This window comes from Phascolarctos cinereus, unplaced genomic scaffold (assembly GCF_003287225.1).
Source record: "Phascolarctos cinereus isolate Bilbo 61053 unplaced genomic scaffold, phaCin_HiC Scaffold_5;HRSCAF=322, whole genome shotgun sequence".
Taxonomy (NCBI): Eukaryota; Metazoa; Chordata; class Mammalia; order Diprotodontia; family Phascolarctidae; genus Phascolarctos; species Phascolarctos cinereus.
Window position 1 is genome coordinate 9,203,365 of NW_027555958.1, and position 14,723 is coordinate 9,218,087.

A 14,723-nucleotide genomic window follows, 5' to 3' on the forward strand; every position below is an offset into this window, starting at 1 on the left:
GTCCAAATCTGCCTACAACATGATAGAGGGAGAGAGAGCTATCGGGGGAAAGGACTGCCCAGGGATATTTGAAGCCCTCTTTCCCTTTGAGTGAATCTTCTCTTATATCTTTCCAATCTCTGCACATATCTGTAGACATGGAGGCCAGAGTTAGAGCCTGCATTAGCACGGGACATTGAAATAAAGCTGCAGGAACTTGGGCCATTTGTTCTGTCCTGATGACTCCTTGAATCATGGCAATTAATGAGTCCTAACACGTAGGATTACATACACGTTTACTTCCCCAGAGAGGAATGAACTCACAGCCTCCTTGTGGGCCAACACATACCAGAAGGCCCTGGTAAAGAGGGTGGAATGTTGCTGATCCATCTTACCCCAGCTCCATCCCCCATGTGCTAGCCAAGCCCTGGTAAAGAGGGTGGAACGTTGCTGGTCCATCTTACCCCAGCCCCTTCCCCCATGTGCTAGCCATGCCCTGTTGAAGAGGGCAGAATATTGGTGGTCCAATTTGCCTCAACCTCAGCCCCTAGGTGCCAGCCATGCAACTGACAAGCCCAAAAATAACAGAAGAATTGTAAATCAGTGCTTTCCATAGAATAATTGCAGACAACATTCAGATCTCCTTGGGATTTCCACTCAGGCTCCCTATCTGAGAACAATTACCCTTGTGAACTTAATGCTTGCTTCCCTACTGTGAGATCCATACCACTGGTTATAGATGATGCTGATGATAGAATGCTTTAGAATATGGAAGTCTTACCTGGGGAAGCAGAGGGTAGAACAAATAAGTGCATTAGCCTTACAGCTCTTAACACTTTATCATGAATTAGCCTCTTAGCTCTCTGCAGGGAGGGTGTGATGAAACAACATCTGGAAAGACAAGGAAACTCTGGTGGTTGGTTCAGTAATAAGGAAATATCCAGAGCAAACTGGCCTTCTCAACCTTTCTCGTGTCACCGACCCCTTGGTCAGTCTGGCAGGGCTAAGTACTCCTCAGAATCCTGTTTTGTTGCCTACATTCATGATTGGAAGAAATACTAAATTTGAGTTAGAGATTAGTGGGGGGAAAGTGTAGTGTTGCTGGTTTTTAACATCCAAGTTCATGGATTCCCTGAAATCTATTAATGGACCCTTTAGGGTAAGAGCCCCTGGCCTTACCATGACACATGAAGTGATATTCAGAATCACTGGGTAGCCAGAAGACACAGAGGGGAGTGGATCTGGAAGGTTTGGAGAGTGAAGAGAGACCTGAAGAAGTCAAGTGAGATAACAGATTGACTTCTAAAAGACTTTGCAGATCTCAATGGGACAGATAGATAAACACACACACACGTTCAAATCCAGCCTCAGACACGTAGAAGCTTTGTGACCCTGGGCAAGTCACTTCACTCTGTTGCCTCAGTTTCCTTATCTGTCAAATAAGCTGGAGAAGGAAATGGCAAACCACTCCAGAATCTTTGCCAAGAAAATCCAGTCCTAACAAGCACAATTACTTATATGTTTACTGCCCCAGAGAGGAATGAACTCATAACCTCCTTGTCAGCCAACACCCACCAGAAGGCCCTGGTGAAGAGGGCAGAATGTTGGTGGTCCATCTTACTCCAGCCCCATCATCTATGTGCTATGGGGTCATGAAGAGTCAGAAACAACTAACCAACTAAACAATAATAACACATGTGTATATATACTGCTTTTGATTTTTTTAACATTTTTAAAGTTTTGAGTTCCAAATTCTCTTACTCCCTCCCCTCCTGTTCCCCCTTGCTGAAGCAGTAAGCAATTAGATACAGGTCACACATATGCAATTATGTAAAACATTTCCATATTAGTCATTTTTACAAGAAAGCTCTAATAAAAGAAAAAATGAAAGAAAGAAAGAAAGAAAGAAAGTGAAAACTAGCATGCTCCAGTCTGTATTCAATTAATATCAGTTATTTCTCTGGAGGTGGATAGGATGCTTCATCATTAGTACTTTGGGATGTTCTTAGATCACTGTATTGCTGAGAAGAGCTAAGTCATTCACAGTTCCCCATCAAACAATGTTGCTGTTACTACGTACACTCCACTCTGCATCAGTTCATGTAAGTCTTTCCAGGTTTTTCTGAAATCATCCTACTTGTCATTTCTTATAACACAATCATATTTCATTCCAATCATGTACCACGGCTTGTTTGGCCATTCCCCGATTGATGGGCATCCCTTTGATTTCCAATTCTTAGCCACCACAAAAAGAGCTGCTATATTTTTGTTCAAATAGGTCATTTCCCCTTTTTTGGATGTCTTTAGGTTTTAGACCCGGCAATGGTACTGCTGGATCAAAGGGTATATACAGTTTTATAGCCCTTTGGTTATAGTTCCAAATCGTTCTCCAGAATGGTGGATCAGTTCACAACTCCACCAACAGTGCATTAGTGTCCCAGTTTTCCCACATCCCCTGCAATATCCAACATTTTCCTTTTTTGTCATATTAACCTCAGAATTGTTTTAATGTACATTTCTCTGATTAATGGTAACCATACATACATACGGGTACATGTTTATACAAACTATTGTTATTGCTATTATCATTTATTCAACCAGATTTTATAGTATCTGCTATGTGCCAAGTACTGTGCTTAGCACTAGGTACATAAAAGGAAGACAAGACAGTTTCTGTTCTTGGAGATCTTGCACTCTACTGACTAAGAATCCACACGGCTAAACACACGGATACCTTATTTAGACTTGTATACCAGAATCAGCAAGCATATATTAAGCACCTACCAGGCACCGTGTGAGGTGCTCAGGACACTAAGAAAAAAATGAAGCAATCCCTGCCCTCAAGGTGTTTATTTATAGTCCAACTATGTAGTTATGTGTGAATGATGAATATACAATAGTGGAGAGTTATATACAAAATAAACTCGAGTTAGATACAAGGTGATTTGGGGGCAGGGGATATACAAGGTGGCCCCCAGGCTGGGTCTAGAGGGAAATTCATTTTCTACGAGATGGAGGTGAGGAAGCGCTCTGGACAACCAGTGCCAATGTATAGAGCTGGGAGATGGAGCATTGTCTGAAAGGAACAGCAGAAGGCTGACATGACTGGGCCACAGAATGTGGAAAAGAGAATGAAGATTAAGAATCCTGGAGAGGTAGGAAGGGTCCAGGTGGTGAAGAGCTTTAAATGCCAAAATACTTTATATCTCAACCTAACAGTAATAATAGGGAACCAATGCAGTTTATTGGGGGGGGGGTGTTACCTGGTGCTTTAGGAAGATCCCTTGGCAGGGGAGAGTTGAGGCAGGGAGACCAACCAGAAGACTACTTGTTCTTCTCCCTGGAATGGTGACCAGAGTGGGTTAAAGTTACAGGGATAACGAATGAGGCCATAGGGAAGTTGATTGACATGCCCCATCCAGGAACAATCACATAGTCGATTTTATCATGGTTCCAAAACTGGAATGTATACAGTGGCAAAGCTATTGTTAAGGCTATATAGAAGATGACTGAATGCCATGCAGTTTAGTGAAGCAGGACTGGCATTTTCCAAAAATAATTTTCTGGGAGAGATAGTCACCAATCAGTTGATCTGGGTCCCATTGCAGAATTTCCTTCAGGCAATGGCCTCTGGATTGGGTACCCTGGTGGATGGGGAGGCTATGGAGGAGATGGCCTGAGAGTAGATGAGGTCCACTTTGGGCATGTTGACTTTGAAGTGATGGCTGGAGAATGGAAAATGGATCAAGACCATGGAGGCTTCAGTGTGGATGGGAAGACATTTGAGGGTACAGGAGAGACAAACGACAGAATATTATGATTATAGGGAATTTTTGAAAGAAGGATATTAGAGCTAGAATCCAAGCTAATTAAAGAGTGTGGCAAGATGATTGGGCTGTGAAATGAGGAGGTACAAGAGCTCTCTCCACCACCAGCCAGCTGCAGCCCTCTCTCCCAGCAGAAAGAGTAGCCCACGGGGCAGCTTACTGGTGCAGCAGATAGAGCACCGGCCCTGGAGTCAGGAGGACCTGAGTTCAAATCCAGCTTCGGACACATAACACTCACCAGTTGTGTGACTCTGGCCAAGTCACTCAACCCCAATTGCCGCACCTAAAAATAAGAAAGAGTAGCCTAGGTGACTGCTTCAAAGGAATCATATTTAGCCCAGAGAATGAAGACTCAGGAAGGATGGGATGGCTGTCTTCAAGTATCTGAAGGTCTGTGACATGAAAGGGGAGTTAGATTTCTTCTCCTCAGCCCTAGAGGGAGCATACATTTCCAGTCCTATCACTCATTCCTCTTGCTCACGTACTCTGAGGTGCAGTCAAATGGCTCACTCTCTGTTGGCCACGCACCACCCTCAGTTCTCCATCTCCATTTGCACTCACTGCCCACACTCCATGCCTGGACTATACTTGCTCCTCATCTCTGCTTCCTAGCATCCCTAGTTTCCATCAGTATTCATCTCCAGTGACTCCTTCCTGCTCTCCCCCCACAGCTGTTTCCCCTCTTGAATGTGAATTCCTTAAGAGCAATGATCATTTCATTGTGTTTGCACTGGTAACCCCAGTGCCTAGCACAGTGTCCGGCACACAGGCAAAATGCTCACTTATTGACTGCAGCGTGTCTCCCTGCCCGCTCTTCAATTATCTTTCATTTGTTGTGTCTGTATTCTTGGTATGTCCTTCAATATATGGGTGAGCACGTTGGCTCCACTAACAGAATGCCAGCTCCTTGAAGACAGGGACTGTATCGCCTTCGTAGTCGTATCTTCAGCACCTAGGACAGTGCCTGGTACGCAGGTGACCCTTAATTGATGTTTGATGATTAGTTGATTGAAATGGATAGACGTTGCAGGAGGGCAAATGTCCTTCAGTGTCAGAGGCAGAGATTCAATGTTAGAAAAACTCCCTGAGAACAAGCACTGTCCCAGAGTGAAAAGGACTGTCCCCAGAAGGTAGTGGCTCCCCCCTCACTGGAGATCTACAAGCAAGAGCTGGATGGCCACTGGTCAGGAATGTTGGGGAGGGTATTCTTGCTGTCCTCCAGGTGGACCAAAGTAGCCTCTGTGGCCCCTTTCAGCCCTGAGATTCTGTATGACTCTATATTCCAAGTAACATTCCCCAGGTGGCCAGAACATGAAGTCATAATGAAATGATGGATGTGACAGCTACCCCACCCTACCCCACTCCACCCCCCAGGGTTTTGAGGGAGAAAAGGGTTTGCTCTCTTGGCAGAAATACTTCCCAGGAAACACCTGGGCTGCAGAGAGCTTTCAAAAGCCAGGCTTCATCTCCACTGGACATCTGCTTGTGAGACTGCCAGACACGGAGGAGTCTGGAGGAGGCATGAGCTAAGATACAGAGGACTCTGGGGGGCAGGATGAGGAAGGATGAATTAGCCAGAAGTTGGTCTAGAGTTAAGAGGATGGGAAGAGTGTTAGGTCAATCAGAGCCATGTTGGGAGTGGTGGCATTGAATGCCAACATAAGGAGCACGCACTTTATTTGAGAATCAATGGGAAGTCATCTAAGGTTCTTAAGATGATGACCATAGTCTTAGAAAAATAAATTAACCATGGAAAGAGTACTCCATCAAAGATGTGAAGAATATACTGGGGAAGGGAATGAAGAAAGGCAAAGAAACCATTTAGTACAGAGGTTCCTAATTTTGTCCCCCTTGCCTAGAATACCCACCCTCTTCACATCTGCTGGCTAGCTTCCCTAGCTTCCTCAAGTCCCAGCTAGAATACCACCTCTTACAAGAAGCCCTTCCTAATCCCTGTTAATTCTAGTGCCTTTCATCTGTTGATTATCTCCACTTTATCCTGCATGGAGATGGGGTGAAAAACAACATACAAACAACTTTGTACAAGCAAGATACAGATATAGATGTAGATAATATATATCCGTGGCTATTTATATGTGTCTGTGTGTTGTATCTCCTTAATGTGTGTTTCATATTTTCTTTTCTGTGTGCTTGTACTATTAGAAAGTAAGCTCCAGGGGCAACTAGGTGGCACAGTGGATAGGGCACCAGCCCTAAAGCCAGGAGGACCTGAGTCAAATCCATCCTCAGACCAAACACTTGACACTTACTAGCTGTGTGACCCTGGGCAAATCACTTAACCCCAACGGCCAAAAAATAAAAATGCTCCAGGAAACGGTTTATTTTTGGTTTTTATATTCTCAGTGCCTAGCACAGTGCCTAACAGATAGTGCTTAATGGACACACGTTTCTTCATTTATGCATTTGTTCGGCTTTGTGCTGTATTGGATAGGGTCCTGGATTTGGAGTCAGGAAGACTTGAGTTTGAATGCTGCCTCCTGCCTTAGACCTCTGCCAGTCACCAGTCGTCTGAGTCAGCAAGCACTTAATGAATTTACTGGACGAATGACCGCCTGTGATGTGCTGGACACTGTTGGAGGCACAGGAGATCTAAAGGTCAAGAACCAAAATGAACCAGTCTGTGCCTTCCAGGAGCTGAGAATAAACAGCAGCATGAAGACTGCAGGGCAGAGAATGGAGGGGACAAAGAGTCTTAGAAAACGTGGAGGAAGGAAACTGAACAGACATCATATTTACTTATCTGTGTACATATTGTTTCACCAAAATGAGATCTAAACTCCTTGGAAAGTGAGGTTTTTTCTTTTTAATTTTTGTGTCTCTGACATCTGGCATATGGTAGATGCTTAATAAGTGAATGCCCTTTGAACAAGTGATTAAATGAACAAATGATCTAGAAATTCTTGAAAGAAACCCTAACATTCATGAGCCAGCCCTTTGTAGCACAGAAAATGGAAAGAAAATCAAGTGAGAAAAACCAAACTGGGATGAAGCCAGCAGCCAGGACGGTTGGGGACAACCAAGAATGTTTTTTGATTCTCTCAATCAGTCACTCTTTGCTGTCCCTTCCTCCCTTCCAGCAATGAGCATTCTAAGACCTTATTTCGAGGAGAGATAAGACTCTTCTCAGAGTGCCCTGTCTCTAGAAGGGGCCCCGCACACCTCAACTCCTCTATCCACAGAACCGTACAGGCTCCCATCAGAATCCAGGGAGGAGAGCTCCAAAGGGCTCGGATCTGAAGTTGGGGGAAGGTTTCCTGGCAATTTTAGGGCCAGGGCTATTTGGAAAATAACCAAGTCTTTTTTTAAAAACCACAAAAATCTGGAAAGAAAATGAAGTCAGATGATTTCTGAATGGCCCAATTAACTAGCCTGGAGCCATCTGACAAAACATTGCTGAGCAGCTCTTCCTACTGAGCGACAATTAAAAGTCCGAAGAATGGTGAGAGGAAGCTAGATTTTCTCTATTCTCAGATAGATAACTATTTATAGAGGCAGCACGGTGTGGAGGCTGAAGAGCTGATCTTGGGGTCAGGAAGTCTTGGGTTCATATGCAGTGGCTGTCTGACCCTGGACAAGTAATTTTACCTCTCTCAAAGTTCGCAAGACCACAGAAGGTGCAGAGGAGGGGCTGCCCAACAGAGGCTGCAGGCAATGACCCTGGGGAGAGAGTCAGTCTCTAACCCAATAGGTTTCCTTCAGTTTTCAGGTACAGAGAACAAAGTAGTCCAGAGACCAGCAGCCCCTCCAGAAGGGCAGGAAGTAGTAACCCTGGACTGGTGGCTTTCTGCTTCTACAGCCTTCGGAGCTCAAAGGTCATCCCAAGCTTTCAGTTCCACACAATTTCTGCTCTGTGAGGCCTTTCCTGATCCCTCTCCTGGAGGCAGCTAAAATTCTGGACTCTGAGTTCAAATCCCATCTCAGAGACTACATGGCTGTGTGACCTTGGACAAATCCATTGACTTCTCTGAACCTCAGTTTTCTCATCTGTAAAATGGAGATAATAGCACCTGCCTCCCAAGGCTGTAGCAAGACTCAAATGAGTGAATGTATGTAAAACACTTAGTAAATATGAAAGTGATATACAAATGTCAGCCATGATATTATCATCCCTCCACAGGTATTGCTGGCATTTAACTTTTTTATGTATTTGGTATCTGAGGGCAAGTTGTTTGCCTTCTGAAATAGAATGCAAGCTTCTTGAGGGCAGGAACTCATTAATTTTTCTCTGCATTTCTTCAGTTCTGGGCACAGGGCCAAAACCTAGTAGGTGCCTAATAACTACAAGCTGAATTAAATTTAATTGAATGATTAAGCACCGGCTATGTGCTAAGCATTGTGCTGAAGCAAAGATTAAAAAAAATTACAGTCCCTGTCTTCAAGGGAGATAGAACACTACTCTGGGGGGATAAGCTATGCATATAAGTATAATGAAAGTATAGATTATAGACTGTTACCTCCTCCTGGTACCAACCTCCTCACTTTACAGATGAAGAAACTGAGGCACAGAGAAGTTAAGCAGCCTGCCCAGGGTTGCACAACTAGGAAGGGCTGAAACAGAATTGGAACTCAGATCTTTTGACTCAAGGCCCTGCACTCCCCCCTCCCCCCACTGCATTACCTAGCTGTTGGAGAGCCAGAGAAAACTCCCTAGGCAGTTTTTGTTTTCATTCAGTCATTTATAGTCATATCCAACTCTCCGTGACCCCATTTGGGGTTTTCTTGGCAGAGATACTGGAGTGGCTTGCCATTTCCTTCTCCAGCTCATTTTACAGATGAGGAAACTGAGGCAGGCAGGGTTAAGTGACTTGCCCAGGGTCACATAACTAGTAAGTGTCTGAGACAGGATTTAAACACAGCTTTTTCTGACTCTAGTGGGCAGCTAAGTGGTACAATGAATAGAGCACCCACCTTGGAGTCAAGAGATTCTGAGTTCAAATCCAGCCTCAGACACTTGCTAGCTGTGTGACCCTGGGCAAGTTACTTAACCTTGTCTGCCTCAGTTTTCATATCTGTAAAATGAGCTGGAGAAAGAAATGGCAAACTACTCCAGCATCTCTGCCAAGAAAGCCCAAATGTGGTCATGGAGAGTCAGACACAACTGAAATGATTTAACAACTTTTTGACTCTACCCGCAGTGCTCTTTAAAGTTCAGGGAAGGGAGGAAGGAGAGGTAAGGCCAGAAAGGTAGATTGGAAGCAGATCATGTAGGGCTATAAATACCAGGTTAAGGAATTTAGGTCTTATCCTGGAAGTCATAGGGCACCCTAGAAGGTTTTTGATCAGGAGTCAGGCTTGGCCCTAAGAAAGATCATTCGGGAAGCTTTGTGACAGATGGGTTAGAAAGAGGAGACACGGCATTCAATGACAAGGTATGAACTGCTCATCTCTAGTACTACTGCATGGGGCCAGCAGACAAAACGTCTGATGCTCATCCAGAAGCAGAAGAGCTGCCTTCACTGGAAGTGTGTGCTGGGGACAGGGAGAAGTTACGTTGGCTAAGTAGGTAGGGGCCAGATAGTGCAAGAGCTTACAGGTCAGCTTTGTTCCAGTGGGCAGTGGGGAGTTACGGTAGATTGTTGAGCAAAGGAATAATGGAATGGTGGAAGAGCTATTTTTTTTCCTTTGAAAGGTAAGCCTGGTAGGATAGATTTAAAGGGTTGAAATTTGGGACAAGGAGGTCAGTTTGGAGCCTGCTGTCGCCTGGGCTTGACGTAACAAGGCTGCATTCGATGTGTTCAAGATGTCTTGTGTACCTCCCATTTTGAGATTTCTGGAGACTCCTAGGATTCCCCACCAGGAAGCTGTTACAATAGTCCAGGTAAGATGAAACCCTGAACTACAGGAGCTACTCAGGGCAGTGTGGTACAGAGTCAGAGAGGCTAATCAGGGGCAGTGTGGTGCAGGGTCAGAGGGGCTAATCAGGGGCAGTGTGGTGCAGGGTCAGAGGGGCTAATCAGGGGCAGTGTGGTGCAGGGTCAGAGGGGCGAATCAGGGGCAGTGTGGTGCAGTGGTGAGAGGGATGCAACAGGAAAGCTTTGGTTGGAATCCTGCCTCATATCCTTAAATGTTCAAAGATTTAGCACGGGAAGGGACTTTACAGCCAATGTAGCCACACCCCTTCCTCATTGTACAGAGCAGGAAATTAAGGCCCAGAGAAACTTTTAAGTGACATGCTGATGGGTAATAAGAGGCAGGGATAGAACTGGACCCACGTTTGAATCCTGCCTCAGACTTACTAGCTTCCTGACCTGTGACTTGCTAGTCACTTCACATCTTTAAGCCTCAGTTTTGCCCCTCTGTAAAATAGGGATAACAAAAGAATTTATCCCTCCCCACACTGCTGTAAGAATCAAATGAGCTAATATAGATAAACAGCCTTGTAAATCTTAAACGTTACAGAAATGTCAGCTGTTATTTGGTTCTAAATTTGCTTTAATTAACCTTACCACAAAATAACTAGGAATTTTGTCACTCTGCTGTGTACTTTTTTCCTCCTAAAATTTGTTTCACAACTGTAGACAAACTGCTAGTAGTTTAATTTTAAACTGAGCAGAAAGAAATGAATATCAATGAAACACTGAAGAAAAATGGTCCAGAAGGGAGAAGAAGGAAGTCGACAAGCAGGGCAATGTTGGACCTACCATTGTAAATTAAATACACACTTTTTTAAAACTATAGCTGTACATAGTAGACATTGGTGGTTTTCTGTTTTTAGTGTTTTGGAATACTCATGTTTGTTGGTGTTTGTCTGATTCATCATTTGAAAAATGCGAATTTATTTTTTGTAACATTAAGCTGGACAAGGAAGCTTTTGCCAGAGTCATTCACATTTAGCCACCTATGGCCACAAGACACCCAACTGAGCCATACCCCCAAACTCTGGAGGGAGCCAGAGGCAGCTCCCCAGGGATCCTGGTGAATGTCACTGCACTCCACACTCCTAACGTGAAGAATTGGACAAAACTTTGGGGATGCCAAAAGGCTTCTTTCTCCTGGAAGTCCCAAGCTTGGGATTTTCACCTATTACCATATTAACAGGGATTAACATGAACCAGCATGATTGAGGTACAGTCATTAATTGTTGAACACCTGCTGTGTGCCAGAGACTGGGCTAAGGGCTGGGGGTACAAAGAGGCAGAAACATGGTCCCTGCTCTCAAGGAGCTCACATTCTAATGGGGGAGACATGTCTCGCATGCAGATGTCCATGGCCAAACATAATGGCTGCAGGATAACTTCGAGCTGATCTTAAAGGGAAGTCACTGATGTGGAAGAGTGTGGGGAAGGCTCAGTGGAAAGAGTCCCAAGTCCTGTGTTCAAGTCTCTCCTCTGCTACTTACTCCCTGTTCTATTTTATTGTTTCCTTCTGCTGGACCTCAAGTTTCTAAAGCTCTGCTCCTAGGGGGGAAAGGATTGATTTCTAAGCGTGAGCCCTGGGCTGCAGATGTCACCTTGGAGCTCTGGGAGGTTACACCCATTCGGCACATCATTTGTGCCTTCGAGGCAAGCGTGACCTTTTACAAACCCAGGGCCTGAGAGAAAGAAAAAGAGAGAGAGAGAGAGAGAGAGAGAGAGAGAGAGAGAGAGAGAGAGAGAGAGAGAGAAACAAAAGGTGGAAAAACCAGAGCCAGAAAAGAGGGACACATAGAGAAAATGAAGAGAGAAACCGAGACAATATCAGAGACAGACACAGAGAGAGACTGGGGCGAGGGGGCGAGGTCAGTGTTACAGCACGATCGAGAGAGAAGGAAAAAGGTGGAGATGGAGACAAAGAGATACAGAGAGAGACACCGTAACGACTAAAAGCAGAGAGATAGATGGGGGAGGGAAAGAGGAGGAGAGAGAAAGTCAGAGACTACTGCCCTGGCCGTCTGCCCTCTGCAGTTACTAGCAGGTGACTTGGCTGCCTCTGCTTACTCTGAGCTCTTTCTCTCTTTTCCGGGTGCCAGGCCCCAGGGGAGGGCCAGGGGCCGCCCCTTTGCTTTGGCCTGGGTGCCTCCCTCTATCCTGGCACCCTAGGGTGGGAGGTGGCGTGGAGGGAGGCCAGAGCGACGCAGGAGCGCCAGCCACAGCCTGGGTACCTGCCCCGTGGGTGCGTGTGCTGAGACTGAGCCACCCGCGGAGAGGAGAAAGTCGGGGCGACTGCGGAGACGGGAAAGGGGAGCCTACCGGTGGGCTCATCGCAGAGCCTGAGACGAGGTAAAGGGCTCCCGCTCCTTCCCCCCGGACTTGTGCGGCCGCTTCCCAGGGCGCCCAGCTGTTGCCCTGGCCCGCCTTTTTTCTCTTTCTTCTGTACTTCCCTTCCTTCCTTCTCACCCTTCCTCCCTTTCTTCCTCCTTTCCTGCCTTTCTTTTGATCTTTCTTTCTCTCCGGTCCCTTTTTCCTCCCCCCTTTTATTTTTCTTCCTATCTTTCATTCTTTCCTTTTCCCTCTCTTTCCACTCTTTCCTACCTCCCTTTTCTTCCTTTCTCACCAATCTGATTTTTGTATTTTTCTTTCCTCTCTCTCCTTCCATTTCTCCCATAATTCCTTTTCTGATTTCTTCTTTCTCTGTCCTCCCCTTCCTGCTTTCCTTCCACCTTTCTCTTTCCTTCATTTCTTTTTTCCTTTCTCTTCCCTCCTCTTTCTCTCCTACCTTTTCTCCCTCCTCCCTGTCCTTTCTTTCTCTGTTGTTTCTTTCTTTCTTTTTCTTGTTTATCACATCCTTTTTCCTCTTCTCATTTCCTTTCTCTTTTCCTTCCCTTTCTTCCTTCTTTCCTTTTTTACTAGACTCTTTTTCTTTGTCTGTTCTCCCTCTCTTCTTCCTCCCTCTATTCTTCCACACAGGATGATGGAAAGAGCACTGACCTAGTAGTCACAAGACCAATGTGGTTTCCCATGCTTGCTCTGAGACTTTTCTTACTAGCTGTGGGACCTTGGGTGAATTCCTTCGCCATTCTTGCCCTCACTTTCCTTATGTGTAAAATGGGAGGATTGGACTAAATGGTCTCTAAGCTCTCTTCCACCTCCAGATCTATGATCCTCTCTCTCTTTTCTTTCTTTTTCTTCTTCCTTTCTCGGTCCCTGCTTTTGTCCTTCCTTCTCTTCCAAACGCACAGGAGGTCAGAATCAATGTCATGGTCAATAATAGGAGATCTTAGCTAGTGCTGGCCTGATGACTGGTGGAATCTGCTGCCTGAGAGCAGGGAGGGAAGGGGCCATTCAGGAGCCCAAGAGGAAGCGATAGAAGGGAGGAGGGGACACAATCCCGTAGTCGTTTAGAATTGAGGCTCCATGGTGGAGTGCTTGGAAAAGTCGGCCCTGGGCTGGAAGACAGACCCCTTTGATTCACCAGGTGCAGGTGAAGGGGCCTGCTCACTCTGAGAGCTGCAGCCCAGGGCTGCTGGGCCAAGTGCCTTCCTTCAGGTGATGCTGAGTCTTCACCTCTCCCCTTCACCCACCCCACCAATCCCCCAAGGAAAGCAGTAGAGGATACCCTGGGAGCCCCAGGAATGGCGTAGGGAGCCAGGGATCCATGAAACACAAGGGAAACAATTCCTAGAATGCCCAGGGCTGAACTATGCACTCATACTCACCAAGCAGGACCTAAAAAGGTAAGGACAAGACTGATGGATGTGTCCGCTTGAGGAGAGTCACTGTTTGAGTGGCAAAAGCAGCCACTACAGGGACTTGAGCCTTCGGTGGGAACTGGCCATTTTGGGGATTGCTCTTTGAAGATGACCTTCTGTCGTACTGATTTATATTTTGGGTAAAGGAAGGATAGAGCCAAGAAGGCAATGAATGGAGCAGATTCTGAGGCACCCTGGAATTGGCCATCAGACCTGGAAGGCGGGTGGAACGACTAGGCTTTGCCCTAGGCTGCTGACAAATGGAGAGGGCTTGCTGAAGAAATACAACTGAGACAGCAAAAATCAATTTTTAAAGCACAGCCAGGGTGATGCTTGTCCTCCCCATCCCTACCCCTTTTTCTCACTGACAAAGCTGGACAGGGTGAACTCCTTTCCCATAGCCCATCCCACTACCTCTCCTGAGAGAGGCCGCGTGGCCCCAGGGGCATCCCCCACAAGGCCTCATGTTCATGTTCCCAGGCTTGGATTTCTCCCCAGTATCCTCCTCACCCCACCCGCAGGGCACAGTTTGCCTTTAAGACTTGATTCAAGGCTGCATTCGAGTGTTGCTTATTTACCCGGAGTGTGCTTCCAAAGTGCTTTGTATACCCAGAGCTAGGCACAAAGGAAGCTCTTCATGTTTGTTGGATGAACATGCCCCGATTTACCTTGACCGCCAAGGCTGCTCTTCACAGCCATATTGGTAAGGAAAGGGGCGGAGGGGAGGTGGGGTGTCAGGCATAGGGGACAGAGGGGCTAGGAGAGAGGAGGGAGGTGAGGAAAGCAATTAGCAATAAGACAAGGAGTATTAACCCCACTTTAGAGACGGGGAAACTAAGCCTCAGGGCAGCAAAGTGCTTTGTTCGAGGTCACAGAGCTTGTCATCTAAAGCCCCTGTTATGCTATTAGACAACCCTCAGCCTGGTGCCTGTCTGTAATGAGGAAGACTTATGCGTAGACAGGATCTCACGGGGGACTGTCCAAGAGCCAGCCTGGGAAAAAAGCCGGACGGGGATTACCATTGCCATTATCTCATAGATGAGGAAATTGGGGTCCAGAGAAATGAAATCACGTACCAGAAATTTGTTCATTCAACAAGCACTTAAGCCTGACTCTCTTTGACTCCATTTGGGGTTGTCTTGGCAAAGATACTGCAGTGGTTTGTCATTTCTTTCTCAGCTCTTTTTACAGATGAGGAAACTGAGACAAACGAGGTTAAGTGACTGGCCCAGGGTCACACAGCTAGTATGTGTCAGGCTGGATTTGAACTCAGGTCTTCCTGACTCCAG

At 46.1% G+C, this 14,723-nt stretch overlaps 1 protein-coding gene across 1 annotated transcript in view; it reads left to right on the top strand.

Moving 5' to 3' along the window:
• Positions 1-11,770: 11,770 nt before the first annotated feature.
• The window catches only part of MLPH (melanophilin), a 68,285-nt gene continuing 65,332 nt past the window's right edge, over positions 11,771-14,723 (top strand). Inside the window, 1 exon segment of the mRNA XM_078154611.1 lies at positions 11,771-12,025. The gene's annotated coding sequence lies outside the window, so the exon portion shown is untranslated.